We start from the raw sequence: 19,145 nt of genomic DNA, 5'->3' as shown, positions 1-19,145 counted from the left end.
CAGCTCTCCATAGTTGCAACTTAATATTTTTAGCGGTGGTTCTAGTGCCATCGACGTTCTAGGGAAACTTCTCCTGGACCTCAGTGGTTGTGGGTGCGATTCGTGCCCATACAGAGGATGGGTTCTCTCCCGCTCCACTGTCATTCTTTCCTCCTTCGCAGCTATTTTCTCTTCCAACAGGAGGTGGTGCTATTACTGCAGGGTTGTAAAACCATTTGACTGGAGTGGGTTTCAAGCAACTTGTTACGATTCTGTAAGTGTCATAGAGACCTATGTCCTCCAGTATATCATATGATGAATTATATCAAACGAGACATGCATACTCTGCGACAGAATAGCATAGTACCACTGAAGAAGTTCTTATAGTTTCATTCTTGTTAAACAAAACTGCAGCTGTTGAATAACCCTTTATCAGTACAACCAGTTTGGAAACACTTAAGTTGTATCATCAGACACATCTGAAAGAAAAAAAAAGAGTGGTGAGAGAAGAAACTAAAAACTTTTAAGTATATGACTTCAGTGATGTTTAGATACTAAATATACTGTCACGTAGGAAAAAAATGGTTCAAATGGCTCTAAGCACTATGGGACTTAACATCTGAGGTCATCAGTCCCCTGGACTTAGAACTACTTAAACCTCACTAACCTAAGGACATCACACACATCCATGCCCGAGGCAGGAGTCGAACCTGCGACCGTAGCAGCAACGCGCTTCCGGACTGAAGTGCCTAGAAGCGCTCGGCCACAGCGGCCGGCGTCACGTAGAAGAAGGTGAATGACGAACACTAACTTCCCTTAACGAAGGTTTATTCAGCAATTGCATATGCAAGACCGCGGAGCGAACTGCCTCCGGCTAGAACACATACGGTACATATACAGCTACAGACCATTCCAGTATAATGATTCTTGACATTTGTGGATACTCCTAGAATGTACGCGAACCGAATATAGAAATTAAAATTATTACACTCCAGGTGAGTTTTGAACTCACATCCCTCCATGCAATAGTTTTTTTTAATTTTGTTTTTAACTCAGTTTTTTTTATTACAGAGGGCAGCTAACCCTCTTTTTTTTTTTTCAAAGCCAGAATCAAATTTCATTATCCTTTAAGAACAAATTATGAGGAATAAATAAGGAAAAGGTTTTTTTTTTATATAAAGTCGTCGTGCGACTTGTAGTTAAAGACAGTTCTTACAGGAGTGCCTGAAGTGTCTCCGCCTACAGCAGGCCATCTCGTCCAAATGTGTCTTCTCATTGCGTAGGCGTGGGTTCTGGGTAGCAGATCTATTCAGTTCGGTTAATACAGTTTTCAGCTTCTCTGGGCTTGGACGTTCCAGCTACGAGGTGGGTCATCGAAGGTGCTCCGTAAGAAATTGGAAAAGTATTGCTTATAGCGTGGGTTGCGTATCAGGACGCAGTGTCGTTCATTGAGATAAGTCCAATATCCTAGCGTAGACTTGTCGCCAGAAGTAAAAAGATAGCGGATCGGGTGGCCACAGATCCAATTCGCAGAGTGAGTTTTGGCGGAGGGGTAGAAAGTCTTATCGGAGTTCAAAAGCATGTGGACATCGATCTGAGCTGGTGTCTGTCGAGTAAGAAACGCCAAAATTCGCCGCGCAAGTGTCCAGACGTCGAACGCAGTGCCACAGTGGAACCGGTGGACATCCGTGTCATCCACTCCACAGTGGGTGCAGAGGGATGAATCGGCGAGATGGATGCGGTGCAGACGATCTCGGTTAACTTGTTTGCCATTCACGGTGAAGTACCACGCTGATTGAACGTCTGATTCGAGAAAACGCGCATGGATCGCCTTCCATATGTGTCGCCACACGTACTGTGGATACTTACGTTCGATGGGGTTGGACGGGTGGCACTGTTGTAACAATTCGGAGACTGTTTTCGTGAGGTACAAACGTGTAAGTGGTAAGGACCGGTAGACATAACTGAACTCCAGGAAAAATCGTTGGATGTAATAAAAGGGGGTTGGAATGGTCGATACCAGTATTGGGGCGGACAAGAAGGCCGGGGCAAAGTTGTGAAGCAGGAGGCAAGTAAGGCTCTGCGGGCAACGATGCCAAAGTTTTAGTTGGGAGCTGACGTAAAGTGCCTTGACACGAGTCGGCACGTGGATGAGTCCCATCCCGCCACGATCTCGTGTCAGTGCAAGGGATTGATATTGCTGACGAAGAAGCCGAAAGCCATCAACAGTCGTCGAGCCAGGAGACTTGGGACTGGTAGTACTTGAGCCACGTGTGGTATACGGGAAGTATGATACACGTTGACGTATTGCAGGCGTTTGATAACGTCGAGAGCTCGTAGCCGGTGATCTGCGAGATTTGCTCTGATTGTCTGTAGCAAGCGTCTACCATTGATAGTCGCTGAGCGGCGCAGGTCTGCTGCGAAATCAAGTCCAAAACATCGTATGTTGGCGGCGAAACGAAGGGGGGCAACGCATATCTCCGGCAAGCCCTCACCAATGAGCAGGACTTTGGATTTTGACACGTTGAGGCAGCTCCTCGATGCTTCGCCGCAAGTTGTCACCCATGTCAGTGCTGCTCGTACTTCATCTTCACTGCGCAGATATAGTACTATGTCGTCTGCGTAGGCTGTACAACAAAAACGGTGGTCGTGCACAGCCATACCTTCCAAACGTTGGTGCATGCCCTGGAGCAGGGGTTCTAAGGCGAAAGCATACAAAATCGTGGAAAGAGGGCAGCCTTGTCGTACAGATCGTGCGATGACCAGGGGCGGTGTGAGGCGACCATTGTACATGATTTTAGAGGTTGCACTACTCAACAGGCGCATAACCACTGTGACAATATCGCCAGGAAATCCCATATGCTGAAGAACTGTGCGTAAATGGAAGTGGTCAACACGGTCGAAAGCCTGGATAAAGTCCAGTGAAGCCAAGGCACCAGGGAGACTTTGATAATGCGCCAATGCAATCATATCTCTGTAACGGCAAATGGCCGTACGGATGTTGTTGCCGCCTCCTAGGGAAGTCTGGTAGCAGGATGTGACGTAACGTGCGACCTTCTTGAGTCGCGATGCCAGTAGCCGTGTTAATATTTTCATGTCGCTGTTGAGCAAAGTAATTGGTCGATAGTCCTGGACCCCCGATAACCCGTGCAGTTTATGTACGGGGATAATAATGCCATCTAGAAAGGCGCTCGGGACCACTGTCATCGGTGACATCAGCTCTTTTGCGATTGCCGTCCACGTGGGAGCCAACAAATAGTGAAAACTTTTATAAAATTCGATGGGTATACCGTCAGGTGCAGGAGATCTGTTATCGGAACCCGCCTTGATAGCATCGACCACTTCATCTGTGGTTACGTCGTCTTGGAAGTCATGCACTGCATCCTCCGGAAGAGTGTTCGTAGTAAGCTGAGCGACTTCTGTGATCAGTGCTGCAGAATGCGGTACGGCTGCGTATAGCCCGGCAAAATGAGCATGGAGAGCATGACCGATGCTTTGTTGGGTGTCATGTCGTCGCCCTTCCACATCAGTGAGTACTTGGATCAGAGCTCGTCGTCGTCGTTGTCGTTCCTGAAGGAGGTGGTACATCGACGGACGTTCTTGAGGGATACGATTAGAAGCACGAGAACGGACTACAATTCCTTCCAAGTGACGCCGCATGATCAAGGAGATCTGTGCATTCGTGCGATGGACCATCGACTGCCGGGCTGGCGAGAAAGGCATCGTCGCACAGTCACGTAGTATGGTGTAGTAGAAGTGGAGGGTATTAGTTTGCCACGCCTTAAATTTCTTCCCATAACTCATCTGTGTTTTCCTGAGGGTCGGCTTTGCACAAGAGAGCCACCATGATAAGGCGGAGTCATAGGCTTCTCGACGATGGCGGCAGCGTGCCCACGCTTCTTCGACCATACGGCGACAGTCTGAGGAGGTCAGGTGAGCGACATTGAGTTTCCACAGACCACGACTATGCAACACTCGCTGTCGGGCGAGAGTGACGTCACAGAGGTACGCATCATGGTCTTAAAAGACCAAGGGCCAGACTTCCGCATGATGTGTGCCATCAGCAAGGGAGCGGATAACGTAGATGCGATCTATGCGGCTTGACGTGAGAGGTGTAGAATGTATAGTCCGGTTGAATTCCGTGGAGCTTCTTCCAAGTGGCAACAAGTCGTAGACGGTCGATGACCACTGAGAGAGATGCACAAGGTGATTGTCGCGGGAGTTGGTCCGCGGGCTCTTTTGTCGAGTTAAAATCCCCACCGAGTACCAAATCGTCCTGCGGACCTGTGAAGAGGGGTGAGACGCTTTCGGCAAAAAAAGTTTGTCAGTCACGAAGGTGGCCAGTGCCGGACGGAGCGTAGATATTAATAATACGCACGCCGAACAGTGTGAGGGCCATACCTCGCGCAGTGGGAGGTAGATGACGTCCTCTGCAGGGAGTCCGCCGCTACCGGTGTCGGATGCAGGGGAAACATGCGCGTTCTATCCGGTGGGAACTAGGAAGTCAGCCACAAACACCTCTTGTAAGAGTGCTATATCAACATCCGCAGAGTAAATAGTGTCTCGGAACATGGCCAGTTTATGGGGGGCACGAATGGTGGCAAGATTCATCGTGGCGATACGATATTGCTGTGTGCGGCCATCCCCAGTATTTGCCGAACGTGCGGTATAAGTAGCCGGCAGGTGGAGACCCACCGGTGGTGCCGCAGTGGTGATAATTACTGGGCAGCCGCAGTGTCGCCGTGGTGGACTCCTGTGCAGACACGCTGGCAGTCTGTTCCACTTCTTCTTCAACGTCATCGGCCCAGGAAACTGACGACGTGAACATGTGACGGTCACGTACTTCCGGAACGGGTGTTGTGGATTCCGCAACATGAGTGGCAGGGGGACCGCCGTCATCATTCGTTGACAACGGCGAGGACACGTCCCAGGCTGGGAGAGGAGGCGTCACAGGAGGGGCGCCTGTTGTTGCCGCATCACGTGACTGGACGCAATGTGGGAGATCACCGTCAGACATCAGGTCGACATCTCGCGGGGCATCTCAGAAAGGGCGTCATCGGAAGGCGTTCGTCGTCGTTTCCTGTGACTGCGAGGCGACCGCTGTTTTCTGATGTGGCCTTCTGAATCAGAATGTGGTCGCCCGTCGTCTGGCGCCGAACCTGTCTGGACAAAGGCGGACGTCGGCACGACACCGAGGTCGACGTCCATGGTTCCAACAGGAACATCGGTTTCGGTCTGCAAACCGGACGGTCCTGAAGCGAGCACTGGAGGCGACGCCGTGCGTGTGTCCTCGGCGCGTTGTGCTGCGGCGGGTGGCGTTGACGATGCTGCTGGCGCAATCGGGAGTGGCACGACGGGGTCCTGTGCAACCTTGGCGTAGGTGATGGGTAAGGACGTGACCGTCGAAGCCTGGGTCTCTTCACGTAACGGCGTCTGTATTAAACGGTGGTGTAAGCATTCGGAACGTACATGTCCCTCCTGACCACATTCTGCGCACGTTCGTGGCTGTCCATCGTACATGACGATGGTCCTCACACCGCCAATCAGCAGGAGAAGGAACATGTTTCGTCAGCTCAATTTTTATTTGTCGGACGCCATTTAGTACGGGGTAGGTGGTAAATGTTTGCCACTTCTCCGCGACGTGACCCAAGACGGTGCCATATGGTTGGAAAGCGGCAATGACGACATCCTGAGGCACCTCGAACGGGAGCTCAAACACCCGCAATGTCCGGAGACCGAATCCAGCATGGGCGACCGTCACAGCACCCATATGTCCATCAGAGTGTTTAAATTTTAGTCCGGTGGCATGACAGTGAATTATGTCATTGCAAATTTCCTCCGTCGACATCTTGATGTAGACAACACTTCCAGTGATGGAAAAATGTATGCCGATTACGTCCTGGGGGTTCAAACGTAGATCCTCACGTATGAATTGTTCGACTTCAAAAGCTCTGGGTCGTGGATGTTCGGCCTGAAACGTTACTTTGATCGTTGCACGGCGGTACGAGTGCGCCATGGAGTACGTTAGTACTGGACTCGATAGACACAAACACCGCGACGCAGAAGTAAACACCGCCGAGAGCGGAGCGTCGGACGGCGCGCGCAGCAGCTCCGCACGCTAACACGGCTGTGAGCTGACTCTTTAGTTGAGTATGATAACGACTACACCACGGTGCTACTCAGCTTCTTTTGCTACATTGTTCTCTCCTTAAGAGAACAGAGTCTCTGTGTTACGTCGTCCTAGTCCGGGAACGAGTCATCAGTCCTACATACTCCGACTCCCGATGACTGATGGTTGCGCTGGCGGTGATCTTCTTAGAACTTATTTTGCCGGTACGTTCTTCGTCACCTTTCCACTTGTTGACTGTCGCTGGAGCTGCGAAGTTACCCTGTGTTGCAGGATCCTTGTAGGGCTTCATTCGAAGGGCGTGGACCGTATCTCTGATCTTTCGTTGTCTTGTGTCGGGGTCAAAATCTTCAACTTCATAAGTAACATCAGACAACTGTCTTACAACCTTATAAGGTACAAAGTAGCGCCTTAGGAGCTTCTCGGAGAGACCAGTCTTCTGAACAGGAGTGAAGATGCAGACGGAAGGAATGGTAATCAAAATAAGAGTGGCAGAATGAAGGAGGCGGCCATCGTAAATTCCTCGGTTTCTAAAAAGAAACATGGAGAGTAATGAAATAGAAATGTATCAGCTGGATCAAAAATTGGATGAAAGTCGTAAAAGTCCGTTGTATCATGCTCACATGGAGGAAAATAACCATATTTTCGTGTAGGACAAGGAAACTGAGAACACCACAAAAGTACTAAAATCGTATGTACTATAGTGAGGTACAGCAAACGTACATCGTATGCTCCCGACATATCACGGAGCGAACAAGCGTGGGCCGACACTAGTTGAATACTGAGCGAACGGACAAGTGTGAAGTTGACAGCGTAGCGCGAAGCAGCACAGGAAACAGTCCGCGCGACAAGACGACAGAAATGTTATGCCATATCCGAAAGAACAGACACCACACATTCATATGATTGATTCGCCTCGATGGGCAATGAATCCACAACCTTCGGTGTGGATGCACGTTTACCTTCGACCTCCAGCGGGAATCTAAAATTAGCTAGTGTAGAGGACGTGGACGGGAGCTGTGCATAGGTGGCGATCGGTGGGAATGTGTGTCGGTTGGGTAGTCAGCCGAGACAGTCCACCCATTTGCGATAAACAATGTGTCTGTGTGGCACAGTGGTTAAGGGGGGTAGGACTTCAAACGGGCCGACTTGGAGCAGGAGAGGCACCACAGGACATTTTAATTTCCACTGTCTATACTTTTACAAATAAATTCATAAAACTTTGTCAGAATGACCAGGAATGATTCAGGATTCACACTCGTAGCAGCGGAAGTTCAAAAACATAACAAAATAATTTTTTTTACATGTGTAATTTCATCATTTTATCACTTACTATTGGCTGCATTTGTTGCTATAGGTACACTTTTCTTCATAAGTAAGAGAGACTGTTCGATGAATTTTGCACAGCATACAAACCATACTTACAGGTGTCTGTAACTCTAGAATCTATTTAATTTATGAGAAAATGAATGAGCTATTATGTTTTACACTTTATGTTTAGAAAAAAATCAAATTTTGTAGTTTATTATCTCAATTTTTACCACAGTTTTTAATAGATTTGAAAAATTCTAGAGTTTCATACACCTGTAGGTATGGTTTGTATGCTGTGCAAAATTCATCAAAGAATCTCTCTTACTAGTGAAGAAAAATGTACCTATGACAACAAATGCAGCCAACAGTAAGTGAAAAAATGATGAAATTACACATGTAAAAAAAATTATTTTGTTATGTTTTTGCACTTCAACTGCTATGAATGTGAATCCTGAATCCTTCCTGGTCATGCTGACAAAGTTTTATGAATTTATTTGTAAAAGTATAGACAGTAGAAAATAAAATGTCCTGCGGTGCCTCTCCTGCTCCAAGTCGGCCCGTTTGACGTCCTACCCCCCTTAACGCAGCTGCCCACTAAGTAGGAGTCCTAGTCCGTCACACATCATCACTCGTCGCCGCTGATTTCGCACAAAGCTGGTATGTTAGTTCCTTCCCTATCCTTTCCTTTCTCCTCCCTCCTCCTTCAATTTATATAAGAAAAACACTAAATAATAAAACCTGTTTAAGAGTTTTGGGACGCATCCTTACACTCATGGTATTATATTAAAAAGAACAAAAACATATGGAAGTAAAATGATGGTAAATTAAATACAATATATAAAAGTTTTTTTATTACGGAATAAATTATGAAAATCAGCAAGTATGTTGCCATGTCTTAACCCATTATGGCTCCTTAATGTATGTTACAGGTGACAGATCCTACGCCACAGAATCTCAATTTCCTCAAGTGTATTTGAAGTATGACTTTTATTTTGGTGATGGAAATTTTTAAAAATTATTTGACAAATTTGCAATCTGCCCATGTTCTTAGATGTGGTACTTAATGCTGATTTTGAGTTCGCTAAATTTAAGTGCTCATAAACTTGATACCAAAATTCCTACTGGTCTGACTAACATATTTCACGCAGCAATTATCGCTTCCAATAATCTCTATGTTTCGCTGTAAATGATTTGAATGTAAGTATTCTGCTTTTGTGTACTCGATTCTCTTGAGACCCATTACCCATTTTGGCCGGCCGGAGTGGCCGTGCGGTTCTAGGCGCTGCAGTATGGAACCGCGCTGCTGCTGCGGTCGCAGGTTCGAATCCTGCCTCGGGCATGGATGTGTGTGATATCCTTAGGTTAGTTAGGTTTAATTAGTTCTAAGTTCTAGGCGACTGATGACCTCAGGAATTAAGTCGCATAGTGCCCAGAGCCACTATCCATTTTGTACATTTAGTATCTAAAATCACTGAAGTTATGTTTTGGTTTCACTGGGCCTCTAGTCATCAACATTTTTAATTTTTTCTTCCATCACTGTTTTTTCTATTTACATGTACCTGATGATGCAATTTTAGTGCTGCAAAACCGGTTGTACTAATAAAGAACTACTCAACAGCTGCTGCGGTTTTGTCTAACAGGAATGCATTCTTACAGCTGTGGTTATCCACAACATAAAGTGTGTTACCTACAATTTCAAGTTGATTACCCGACTGTGATCCAGGCAATTTCAATAGAAGATTGTTACTGATAGAAACTTTCCAGTTACAGTTCATGCTATGTTCCTTGAAAGTAAGAGGTCTACGAAGTGTCACTCCCAGATATTTTCCACGTGTACATGGATACTCTGCAAGTCACATTTAAGTGCCTGGCAGAGGGTTCATCGTACGACCTTCACAATTCTCTATTATTCCAATCTCGTATAGCACGCCGAAAGAACGAACACCTATATCTTTCCGTACGAGCTCTGATTTCTCTTATTTTCTCGTGGTGATCGTTTCACCCTATGTAGGTCGGTGTCAACAAAATATTTTCGCATTCGGAGGAGGAAGTTGGTGGTTGGAATTTCGTGAGAAGATTCTGTCGCAACGAAAAACGCCTTTCTTTTAATGGTGTCCAGCCCAAATCTTGTATCATTTCTGTGACTTTCTCCCATATTTCGCGATAACACAAAACGTGCTGCCTTTCTTTTAACTTTTTCGATGTACACTGTCAGTCCTACCTGGTGAGGATCCCACACGGCGCAGCAGTATTCTAAAAGAAGACGGACAAGCGTAGTGTAGGCAGTCTCCTCAGTAGATCTGTTACATTTTCTAAGTGTCCTGCCGACGTAGTCTTTGGTTAGGCTTCCCCACAACATTTTCTATGTGTTCCTTCCAATTTAAGTTATTCGTAATTGTAATACCTAGGTATTTAGTTGAATTTAGTGCTTTTAGATTAGACTGATTTATCGTGTAACCGAAGTTCAACGATTTCCTTTTAGGACTCATGTGGGTAACCTCACATTTTTCGTTATTTGGGGTCAACTGCCACTTTTCGCACCATTCCGAATTTCTTCTAAATCGTTTTGTAATTTGTTTTGATCTTCTGATGACTTTGTTAGTCGATAAACGACAGCGTCATGCAAACAACCGAAGACGACTGCTCAGATTGTCTCCCAAATCGTTTATATAGATAAGGAACAGCAAAGGGCCTATAACACTACCTTGGGGAACGCCAGAAATCACTTTTGTTTTACTGGATGACTTTCCGCAATTACTAAGAACTGTGACCTCTTCACAAATCCAGTCACATAACTGAGACGGTATTCCAAAAAAAACGCAATTTCGCCACAAGCCGCTTGTGTGGTACAGTGTCACAAGCCTTCCGGAAATCCAGAAATACGGAATCGATCTGAAATCCCTTCTCAATAGCACTCAACACTTCATGTGAATAAAATGCTAGTTGTGTTTCACAAGAACGATGTTTTCTAAACCCATGTTGATTGTGTGTCAATAGACAGTTTTCTTCGAGGTAATTCATAAGATCACTGAAGTTACGTACTGATTTCACTGGACCTCTTGTGATCAACATTTTTAATTTTTTCTTCCATCACTGTTTTTTCTATTAACATGTGTCTGATGACGCAATTTTAGGGCTGCAAAACCGGTTGTACTAATAAAGAATTACTCAACAGCTGCGGTTGTTATGTTTAACAGGAATGCATTCTTACAGTTGCGGTAATCCACAACATACAGTGTGTTACTTACAATTTCAAGTTGCCGGCCGCGGTGGTCGAGCGGTTCTAGGCGCTTCAGTCCAGAATCGCGTGACTGCTACGGTCGCAGGTTCGATCCTGCCTCGGGCATGGCTGTGTGTGGTGTCCTCAGGTTAGTTAGGTTTAAGTAGTTCTAAGTTATAGGGGACTGACGACCTCAGAAGTTAAGTCCCATAGTGTTCAGAGCCATTTGAACCATTTTGAACAATTTAAAGTTGATTACCCAATGTGATCCAGCCAGTTTCAATAGAAGACCGTCACTGATAGCAACGTTCCAGTTACATTTCACGCTGTGTTCCTTGAAAGTAAGAGGTCTAAGAAGGGTCACTCCCAGATATTTTAAAGTCTCACTGTGGCATCACATATCGATACCACCACACGGGCAGCATTACATTGGTAATGGAATTGCAAGTTTCCTTTCGACGGCGATAGCAGTCGTGCACAATCAGGCAGACCAAATGGTGCACGCCCACTAAGCCACACTTCCAGCAGCTCCGTACCACGAGCACCCTCTGCCGCCGTGATACAGCGTAGCCGGTGGTGGCTGTTCTGCCCACTTGCACTTGGAGCCACTTTGCCATGGGATGCTATGCAAGCACCACCTAGCTGCTGCACCACAAAGCGTGCTTCAGTACAGCAAGCTTCTTCCTAGTTGACATTGTGATAGCTGGATTATGCTTCTTACTGCTCTGTAATGAGTCTTTTGTACTTTTGGGCCGGCAGCTGTGGCCGAGCGGTTCTGGGCGCTTCAGTCCGGAACCGCACTGTTGCTACGGTCGCAGGTTCGAATCCTAACTTGGGCATGGATGTGTGTGATGTCCTTAGGTTAGTTACGTTTAAGTGGTTCCAAGTCTAGGGGGCTGATAACCTCAGATGTTAAGTCCCATAGAGCTTAGAACCATTTGAACCATTTTTTATGCATTTGGAGGAATACTATGTTAAGTAAATCTTCTGTTTGTTATCTTTACTTGTTCGCTAATCATTTCTGCTCTTGTCCAGCTTTCCTACAACACTGTTGTGTACAAAGTCGAACACAACACTCAACAGTGTTCAGTTAATTTGCGACTAGCTTTCCTGTTTTTGTAATTAAAAGCACACACTTATGTCTTTCAGTGATTTGGTTTAAGTTGGTTTCTATTGTGGTATCTTTAAAGTTGTTTGAGAGTATTCTCCACTGGCTCAAAATCAAGATGGTAAATCATGTACAGCACAGCGTCAAAGTCAGACACGACAAGCTGGTTGAAAAGGGACTGAGACAGTGTTGTAGTCCGTTAGACATGTTATTCAGCCTCCACACTGAACAAACAATAGAGCAAACAAGAAGCAATTTTGAAAGGGTATTTAATTTCTGGGACAACGCAGTGTCTTCCGGAAAATATTAGTCACAGCAGAGCGGCGAGCTGCATACTGAGGCAGGACTGAGCTAAGACTAGTGTCCAATGTGGGGGCCAGAAGGCAAGATTTATTTTACACTTTCTCTGTACATCGCTCAAATAGTTCCCCAGTAGACATTAATCCAGCAGATATGGATATAAGCTGACATACGACTCCACTCAAGTCAGTACAAGTGTTAATACCACACAATATCAACAATATCAAATTACATCAGAACCATGTTTATAGCTGCTGACAAGAAGAGCTAACTAAACTCAATACAGGTGAACAGAGACATCCTTCACTGGATTCAGAAATAGGCCAGAATTAACCACTGATCAGCGCAAGTGAACTTGAAACTTGTCACATACCAACTTCGTACAAAAGTTAAGTAGTATGTAATTTTTATTAATAAACTAGCTGCGTTCTAATATCAGCAGTTATTTTATGAATAGTGATGGTGAGTAAGTAAGCTATTGTCCGTGCAACAATGTCAGCTGCCATCAGGTGTCTGCTTATTCAGATAAGAACAGCTCATGACGTGTTCCCCACCCCCTGCCTCAACACATAACGCTGCAGCTTGCACAGTATGGCTGCTGAAAAGTGTGGGCACGAGCATGCATCTTTATATCAAGCCACTGAAGTTGATATATATTGTATGATATGTACATAAGACAGAATATTTAATAATTTTTTAACAATATTTATGTTCTCTGATGTAAAAAAAGATGCTTCATTACCTACTCCACCTTCTCAAGGGTCGATTTTTTTCTATACCTTCGAAACTCTCACATGTTCTACAAGGTTCAAACTTTTTCCACATCTTATTTAATTGAAATCGGTTCAACAGTTAGCATTTTAAAATATTAGGTTGAATGTATGAATTAAACACGTTGAGGATTGTGCAAGCGTTGTATTCATTACATTGAATTTTTTTCACATCAATAAATATCTTGCGCTGCACACTTTCAGAGGTAGCACACGTTATTCCTTAGCGTTTGAGCTACGCTAAAGTACCTGTAAAAACCCCATGAATATTCGCCTAGTAGTTTTGGAGAGTAATGCACACTTTCAGAGGTAGCACACGTTATTCCTTAGCGTTTGAGCTACGCTAAAGTACCTGTAAAAACCCCATGAATATTCGCCTAGTAGTTTTGGAGAGTAAAGTGTTCAAACAAACAAACAGACTCGACGGCTTTATAATTTTATTCGTATTATAGATGTAGAGTATTGTAAATTGTTAATTGTCTGATTTGCCCTCATTTTCTCATTGGTATTGTCGACACTATTTCGCCCTGTGTGTAGACTCTAAAGTTGATGCGAAAAAGAAGGCTATCTCACAACAGTAACTACTTTCGATGTTAGAGGAGATTCTTTTCCTGCCTCCTTATTTATGTTTGGCACCAAGTGTTTTTGGCGAATACAAGAGAGAAGAAATAAGAACTTTGCGTTTTGACAATAGCATTGTGCTTCTATAAGAGTCGGCAAATGACATACCAGTTAGGGAATGGATAGTGATTTGACAAGAGTTCATAATGTGAATATCAACAACTGTAATAGTCTAGTCGATTTAAAGCACTCGATTCTTCAGGAATTCGATATAGAATGGAAACACTGTACATGAGATATGGATTTTCCTAACTGAGTTGAAAACTAACTGACAATATATATACTAAGATGGTATCTGTTCTTTCGGACATGTCTCTGTGACCTCGGTGGCTCACATGGATAGAGCGTCTGCCATGTAAGCAGGAGATCCCGGGTTCGAGTCCCGGTCGGGGCACACATTTTCATCTGTCCCCACTGACATATGTCAACGCCTGTAAGCAGCTAAGGGTGTTAGTTTCCTTGTAATTTCTAACTGACAATGATGAAAGTGAAGAAGATATATAATGCAGATTGGGACCGGCAAGAAACTCTTCTCTGAAAAAGAGAAATAAGTTAACACATAGTATACGTTTAAGTGTTGACAAGTCTTTCCTCTGACTCTTTGTCTACAGTGACCCTTATATGGAAGTGAAACGGGGATGATTAACAGTTCAGACCAGTAGAGAATAGAAGCTTTTGTGAGGTGGTAGGGGAGAGTGTTATGCCTTGGAACACTTTTCAGATATCCATTCTAGCCAGACCTGTAATAGAAATTTAAGAGTTTTCTTATTCCATTTTGAAAGCATATCATTCACTTTATGTGTACTACAGTCTTTTTCAGAACTTACAAAAATTACTCTAGAGAAGTTAGATTTTTACGAATGGGTAATATTGTTCCAAGATATAACATAGTCAGGTACCTAGGAACAAATATTATATTCAAATTTCAAAGCGTTACAATCGAGATAGTCTGAGTGTTACATTATTATCCTACTACACATCAACAATCAGTAAGTGAAATCAAATTAAGAACAAGCATGTTCCAAAACCAATTACAAACTGAAATCGTTTTGGAATAGAAGCTATTGGCAATTAACACGAATTTTCATTTTTAAGACAGGAAAAACTGTTAATACATTACAGGAAGTCGGTTTATTTGCAAATATAACGTATTCAATAGTTGAAGATGTCCTTCCATTTCAAGATATTAGACGGTAGCACGAACGACGAATTATGTCTCTACAGTTTACACCTTATGTAAATAGACTTAAAAATATACAGAATTTTACTCAGACAGAGCTCTGTGACTGAACGTTTAACAATATCTTCCCTGTAGCTGTAATATATTACACAGCACTTAAATATGTTGAACTCATAATATTGACAAATGCTCCGCAAAACACAACGTCATGGCTCACAACAGCAAAAACAGCACAAAATTTCGGAAAGTGCTTATGGCGGATACTAGAACACTTTCCTTCGTCCGATTCTAAAATCACTTACCAGATGGAACCCCCGATAGAGAAATATGATTCCTAGGTACACTATCCTCCAGGTCTAACACTCTCCCCTACTACAGAAATATATTGTAGATTAGACAGGTAGAAAGAAAGTGTAACTAATGAAAAAGGAGGCCAACGCTTTGAATACACTAAGCTGGCCCACGTGGACGCAGTAGTTACGAGGAGATTGAGTGACTTGCACAGTACAAATTGATGTGGTATCAAGCCAGTCTTCAGACTAAAGTCTACAACAACAAAAACAACTACTTCCTTGTATTTCCAAGTCCGTAAAATTAAAAAATCTATATCTAGATTTAATTTACTATTTACCATTTGATCGTCATAAATAACATAATCTCCAATAAGAACAGCGATTTAAATAGATTTTAATATCTACATTTGTAACGAAGATAATTCCACAGTCATTTTTAACACACTTGATCGGTTTCTTTCGCTTTGTCATATGAATTAGACAAGATGTTTGATGCATTCGTGACCTGCTGAATGCCATTAAGCGCTACGGTGTGGAACTCAATTACATTCCTTAGCATTTTATCGATAAACCTGTAAGTTACGTGCACTGTGTAATAATTACAAGTAGAATTTACGCAATTCTGTAAAATGAAATGATAATTATGGAATTGTGGAGTGTAGCCATGTATGGAAGTGAAACATGGACGATAAATAGTTTGGACAGGAAGAGAATAGAAGCTTTCGAAATGTGGTGCTACAGAAGAATGCTGAAGATTAGATGGGTAGATCACATAACTAATGAGGAAGTATTGAATAGGATTGGGGAGAAGAGAAGTTTGTGGCACAACTTGACCAGAAGAAGGGATCGGTTGGTAGGACATGTTCTGAGGCATCAAGGGATCACCAATTTAGTATTGGAGGGCAGCGTGGAGGGTAAAAATCGTAGAGGGAGACCAAGAGATGAATACACTAAGCAGATTCAGAAGGATGTAGGTTGCAATAGGTACTGGGAGATGAAAAAGCTTGCACAGGATAGAGTAGCATGGAGAGCTGCATCAAACCAGTCTCAGGACTGAAGACCACAACAACAACAACAACAACAAATTATGAAAAAAGAACCACTGTTCCCCTCAGTAGTGGTGTGAACCTACCAGGGAGGATCTCTGTGAGCAAGTTGGGTTTGACATTTAGCTGACGAAAAGGACAATAGAAATCAGACGAGGAGAGGAACAAAACGGGCGTTGTCCAATTTGAGGGAACTGTCCCCAAATTTGCGGTGATCAGTTTAGAAAAAAAAAAAAACCCATAGGAAACCTTAGCCTGGATTACCGAGCAGGAGTTTCCTGCCAAAGATGAGACCAGTGCGTTAATGACTAGGCCACTTTGATAGTTACAGCTTTATGCATGAAATGAGCTTAAAGACTGTGAAAATATAAAGCATGTATTATAATATAAACAACAAATGAGATAAGTTCTTTCTTGTGTTCTAGCACATGGGCTTTTGTTTTCTCTAACTATTCTATAAAAAAGTTAATGTTTTTTTGCGTCTTACTGCCTCAGAAGTTAGCTTCATGTTGTACTGATTATTCTTTCATTAATGGTCATAGTTATTGGGGTTTTTCAATATGAAATGAAAACAGACTGCAATGAAAAATAGGATTTTCGTGTTAGGTCATACATTGTTGTGTATGAAATGTAGCTAATGTATTCATCTATCTTCCTTCAATATTGAGAAAATGGACTGTATGCAGTACACTCACGCTGAAGTGCACAAACGTTGCTGTGATAGTAAAATATTCATAAGATCCCTTGTACCTCTTAAATTGCTAGAGATCGAAAGATTTGATCTCACACAAATAGGGGACAGTTTACCACATTGTTAACATGCAGTATTTTTTCACTTAGTGCAATATGCGAGTAACTACAGATGTTTCAGTGAAACAATGCAGTTCTTTTAAGGATCACAGATAATTGTTGAAATGAGAAGAAATTACACATTTATTCTTACACGGAGAGTAAGATTTTTATGAGCTATTGACCTGACTTGTTCCCATTTCTTTGGTAAACAATTCACTGTTTCAAGATTCTGTAGCAACTCTCATAACATTACAACAGTAGTGAGGTGAAATTGTGCAAACTGTGTTTTGGCAAAAGAAGCAAATTTTAACATGACAACAAGAGTAGTATGGGTGTTCCTCAAAACCTGCCACTGAAGACGACTCCCTGAAAGAAAAAAGTTTCGCTAGACAGACATAATTTAATTCTTCCTTCTGAGCAAATTTCAGCGTGATCCTGTAACCCAGTGTGCTTTTAATAATAAATGGTTGACTTGTTACTTTAGACTGTAGCATGGGCCCCAGCTGACATGCTTACAAGCTGCTGCAACATCTCGTAATAAGTGTATAGTATACAGTATCCATAATGAGAAATATAACTGCCAGTTACTGTAACCCGCTCTATTGCTTAAACTTTCATGTTTCATTGGATTTTCTAATAGATTTAAAAAAATCATAGAAAGACAAATAGTGGGAAACAGACAAATGATGTATCAAACTAGCTAGTGTTGAAAATAAAGATTTCTTTGCTTGAATGTAATCAGTATAATTCAGAAAACCTTAGTGATAGAGTGAAAATCTTTATCTGGATATCATGGTCAAATGAAAAATGGACAAATGGGATAGCAAACTGAATAATGTGAGGTCTAGTTTTGCAAAACACCTATTTCATTGTCTGAAAGTAGTTTGGGTAAACGAAGGAAACGTAGTCAATGATTTTTGTCTGGTTCTCCATAAACAAACAAAGAGTGGGCAATGGGCAAATGGGGTATCAAATTGGCCAATAGGAGCTCTAGTTTTGAAAAGGTCAATTTAATGGCTTGAATATAATTTGAATAGTTAAAAAAACATAATTACTGATTTTATAGACAATAAGACAGTAGATCTTTGTCCCAATTTTTATAGATAAATGAAGTGCGAGAAATGGATCAAAGGTATGATCAGTGAGAGTGATCTGGCAGTGATCAGTGAGAGGACTGGCTTTGAAACGTCGTTTACTTACTTGGAGGTTTTAAGTATAATTAAGGAAACTTAATTAGAGATTCGTAGATGGATGAATAGTGGAAAATGGACAAATGGCGTTTGAAATTGGCCAACTTCAGGTCTACTTTTGTAAGAAAGATTTCATTGTTTGAATGCAAGCAAGGTAATGAAGAAAAGTTAATTATTGATTTGGAGGAATATTTTTGTTTGGATTATCATAGTCTAACAAAAAGTGGCAATAAGGGTACCATGTTGACCAGCATGGTCCCATGAATTGCGTAAATGCTTGAAAGTATTTCAGGTAAACAAAGAAAAGGTAATTTGTGATTTGAGAAATAATTACATAATAGGTTTTTCATGGACAAACAAACACTGGGAAATGGACAAACGAGATATCAAATGCTCAGTGTGAGTTCTGGTTCTGAAAAAGGTAGTGTAATTGCTTAGAAGTACTTGGAATAATACAAAAAAATTTAATAAGTAATGAGGGAAAATTTTTTGCCCAAATTTTCATAGACAAACAAAATGTGGAAAATGGATAAATGGGGTAGGAAGCAGGCCAGTGTGGGTTCAGTTTTGCAAAAAACTGGTTTAATTGCTTGTAAAGTAATTTGGGTAAACACAGAAAACGTAATTAGTGATTTGAGAGAACATTACATAATGGTTTTATGTTCGAATTTTGAAAGACGAATGAAGAGCGGGAAATGGACAAACAGCATATCAAAAGTCATCACTAGGAGGCCTGTTTTCGAAAGAAAATCGTTTAATTCCTTGGAAGTAATTCAGATAATTAAGAGAAACTTATCTAACGATCTTAAGGGAAAACTGATGTATTTAACGAACAGCCGCTGACAGCTATGTAAATAAAAAGTCAAACAATATCAAATCAAAGTATAAATTGAAAGTTCCATTCTCTCTTTTGATCTGTATACTTTTAATAATAACAGAATGCTGATTAACATACACAGCTCAACGAAAATTTGAAATATCATAGAGTTTAATAGATGACTTCTTATAGTACACACATTGAGGTTTGTATAATATCTTTTTAACGAAATTAACAAAATTCCCTCTGCAAACAAGAACGATTTTGGTTAGTTACAAAAAATCAATACAAAACAAAGCATGCTCTTGATTGGACCATCAAATTTATCTTGGGGTTTGAGGTCCAATTTCTCAATGGCTGCTTCAGTGTGGTCCTGAAGATTATTAGGTGG

General features: G+C 42.4%; 1 non-coding gene across 1 annotated transcript; it reads left to right on the top strand.

Annotated features, from left to right (window-relative positions):
• Positions 1 to 13,756: 13,756 nt before the first annotated feature.
• Trnat-ugu lies at positions 13,757 to 13,830 on the top strand. Its single transcript has one exon. It is a non-coding gene; the product is annotated as a tRNA-Thr (tRNA).
• The last annotated feature ends 5,315 nt before the right edge of the window (positions 13,831 to 19,145 follow it).

This window comes from Schistocerca americana, chromosome 4, assembly GCF_021461395.2.
Source record: "Schistocerca americana isolate TAMUIC-IGC-003095 chromosome 4, iqSchAmer2.1, whole genome shotgun sequence".
Taxonomy (NCBI): domain Eukaryota; kingdom Metazoa; phylum Arthropoda; class Insecta; order Orthoptera; family Acrididae; genus Schistocerca; species Schistocerca americana.
Note: the sequence above shows the minus strand (reverse complement) of the source record. Positions and strands in the feature narration are given on the sequence as shown.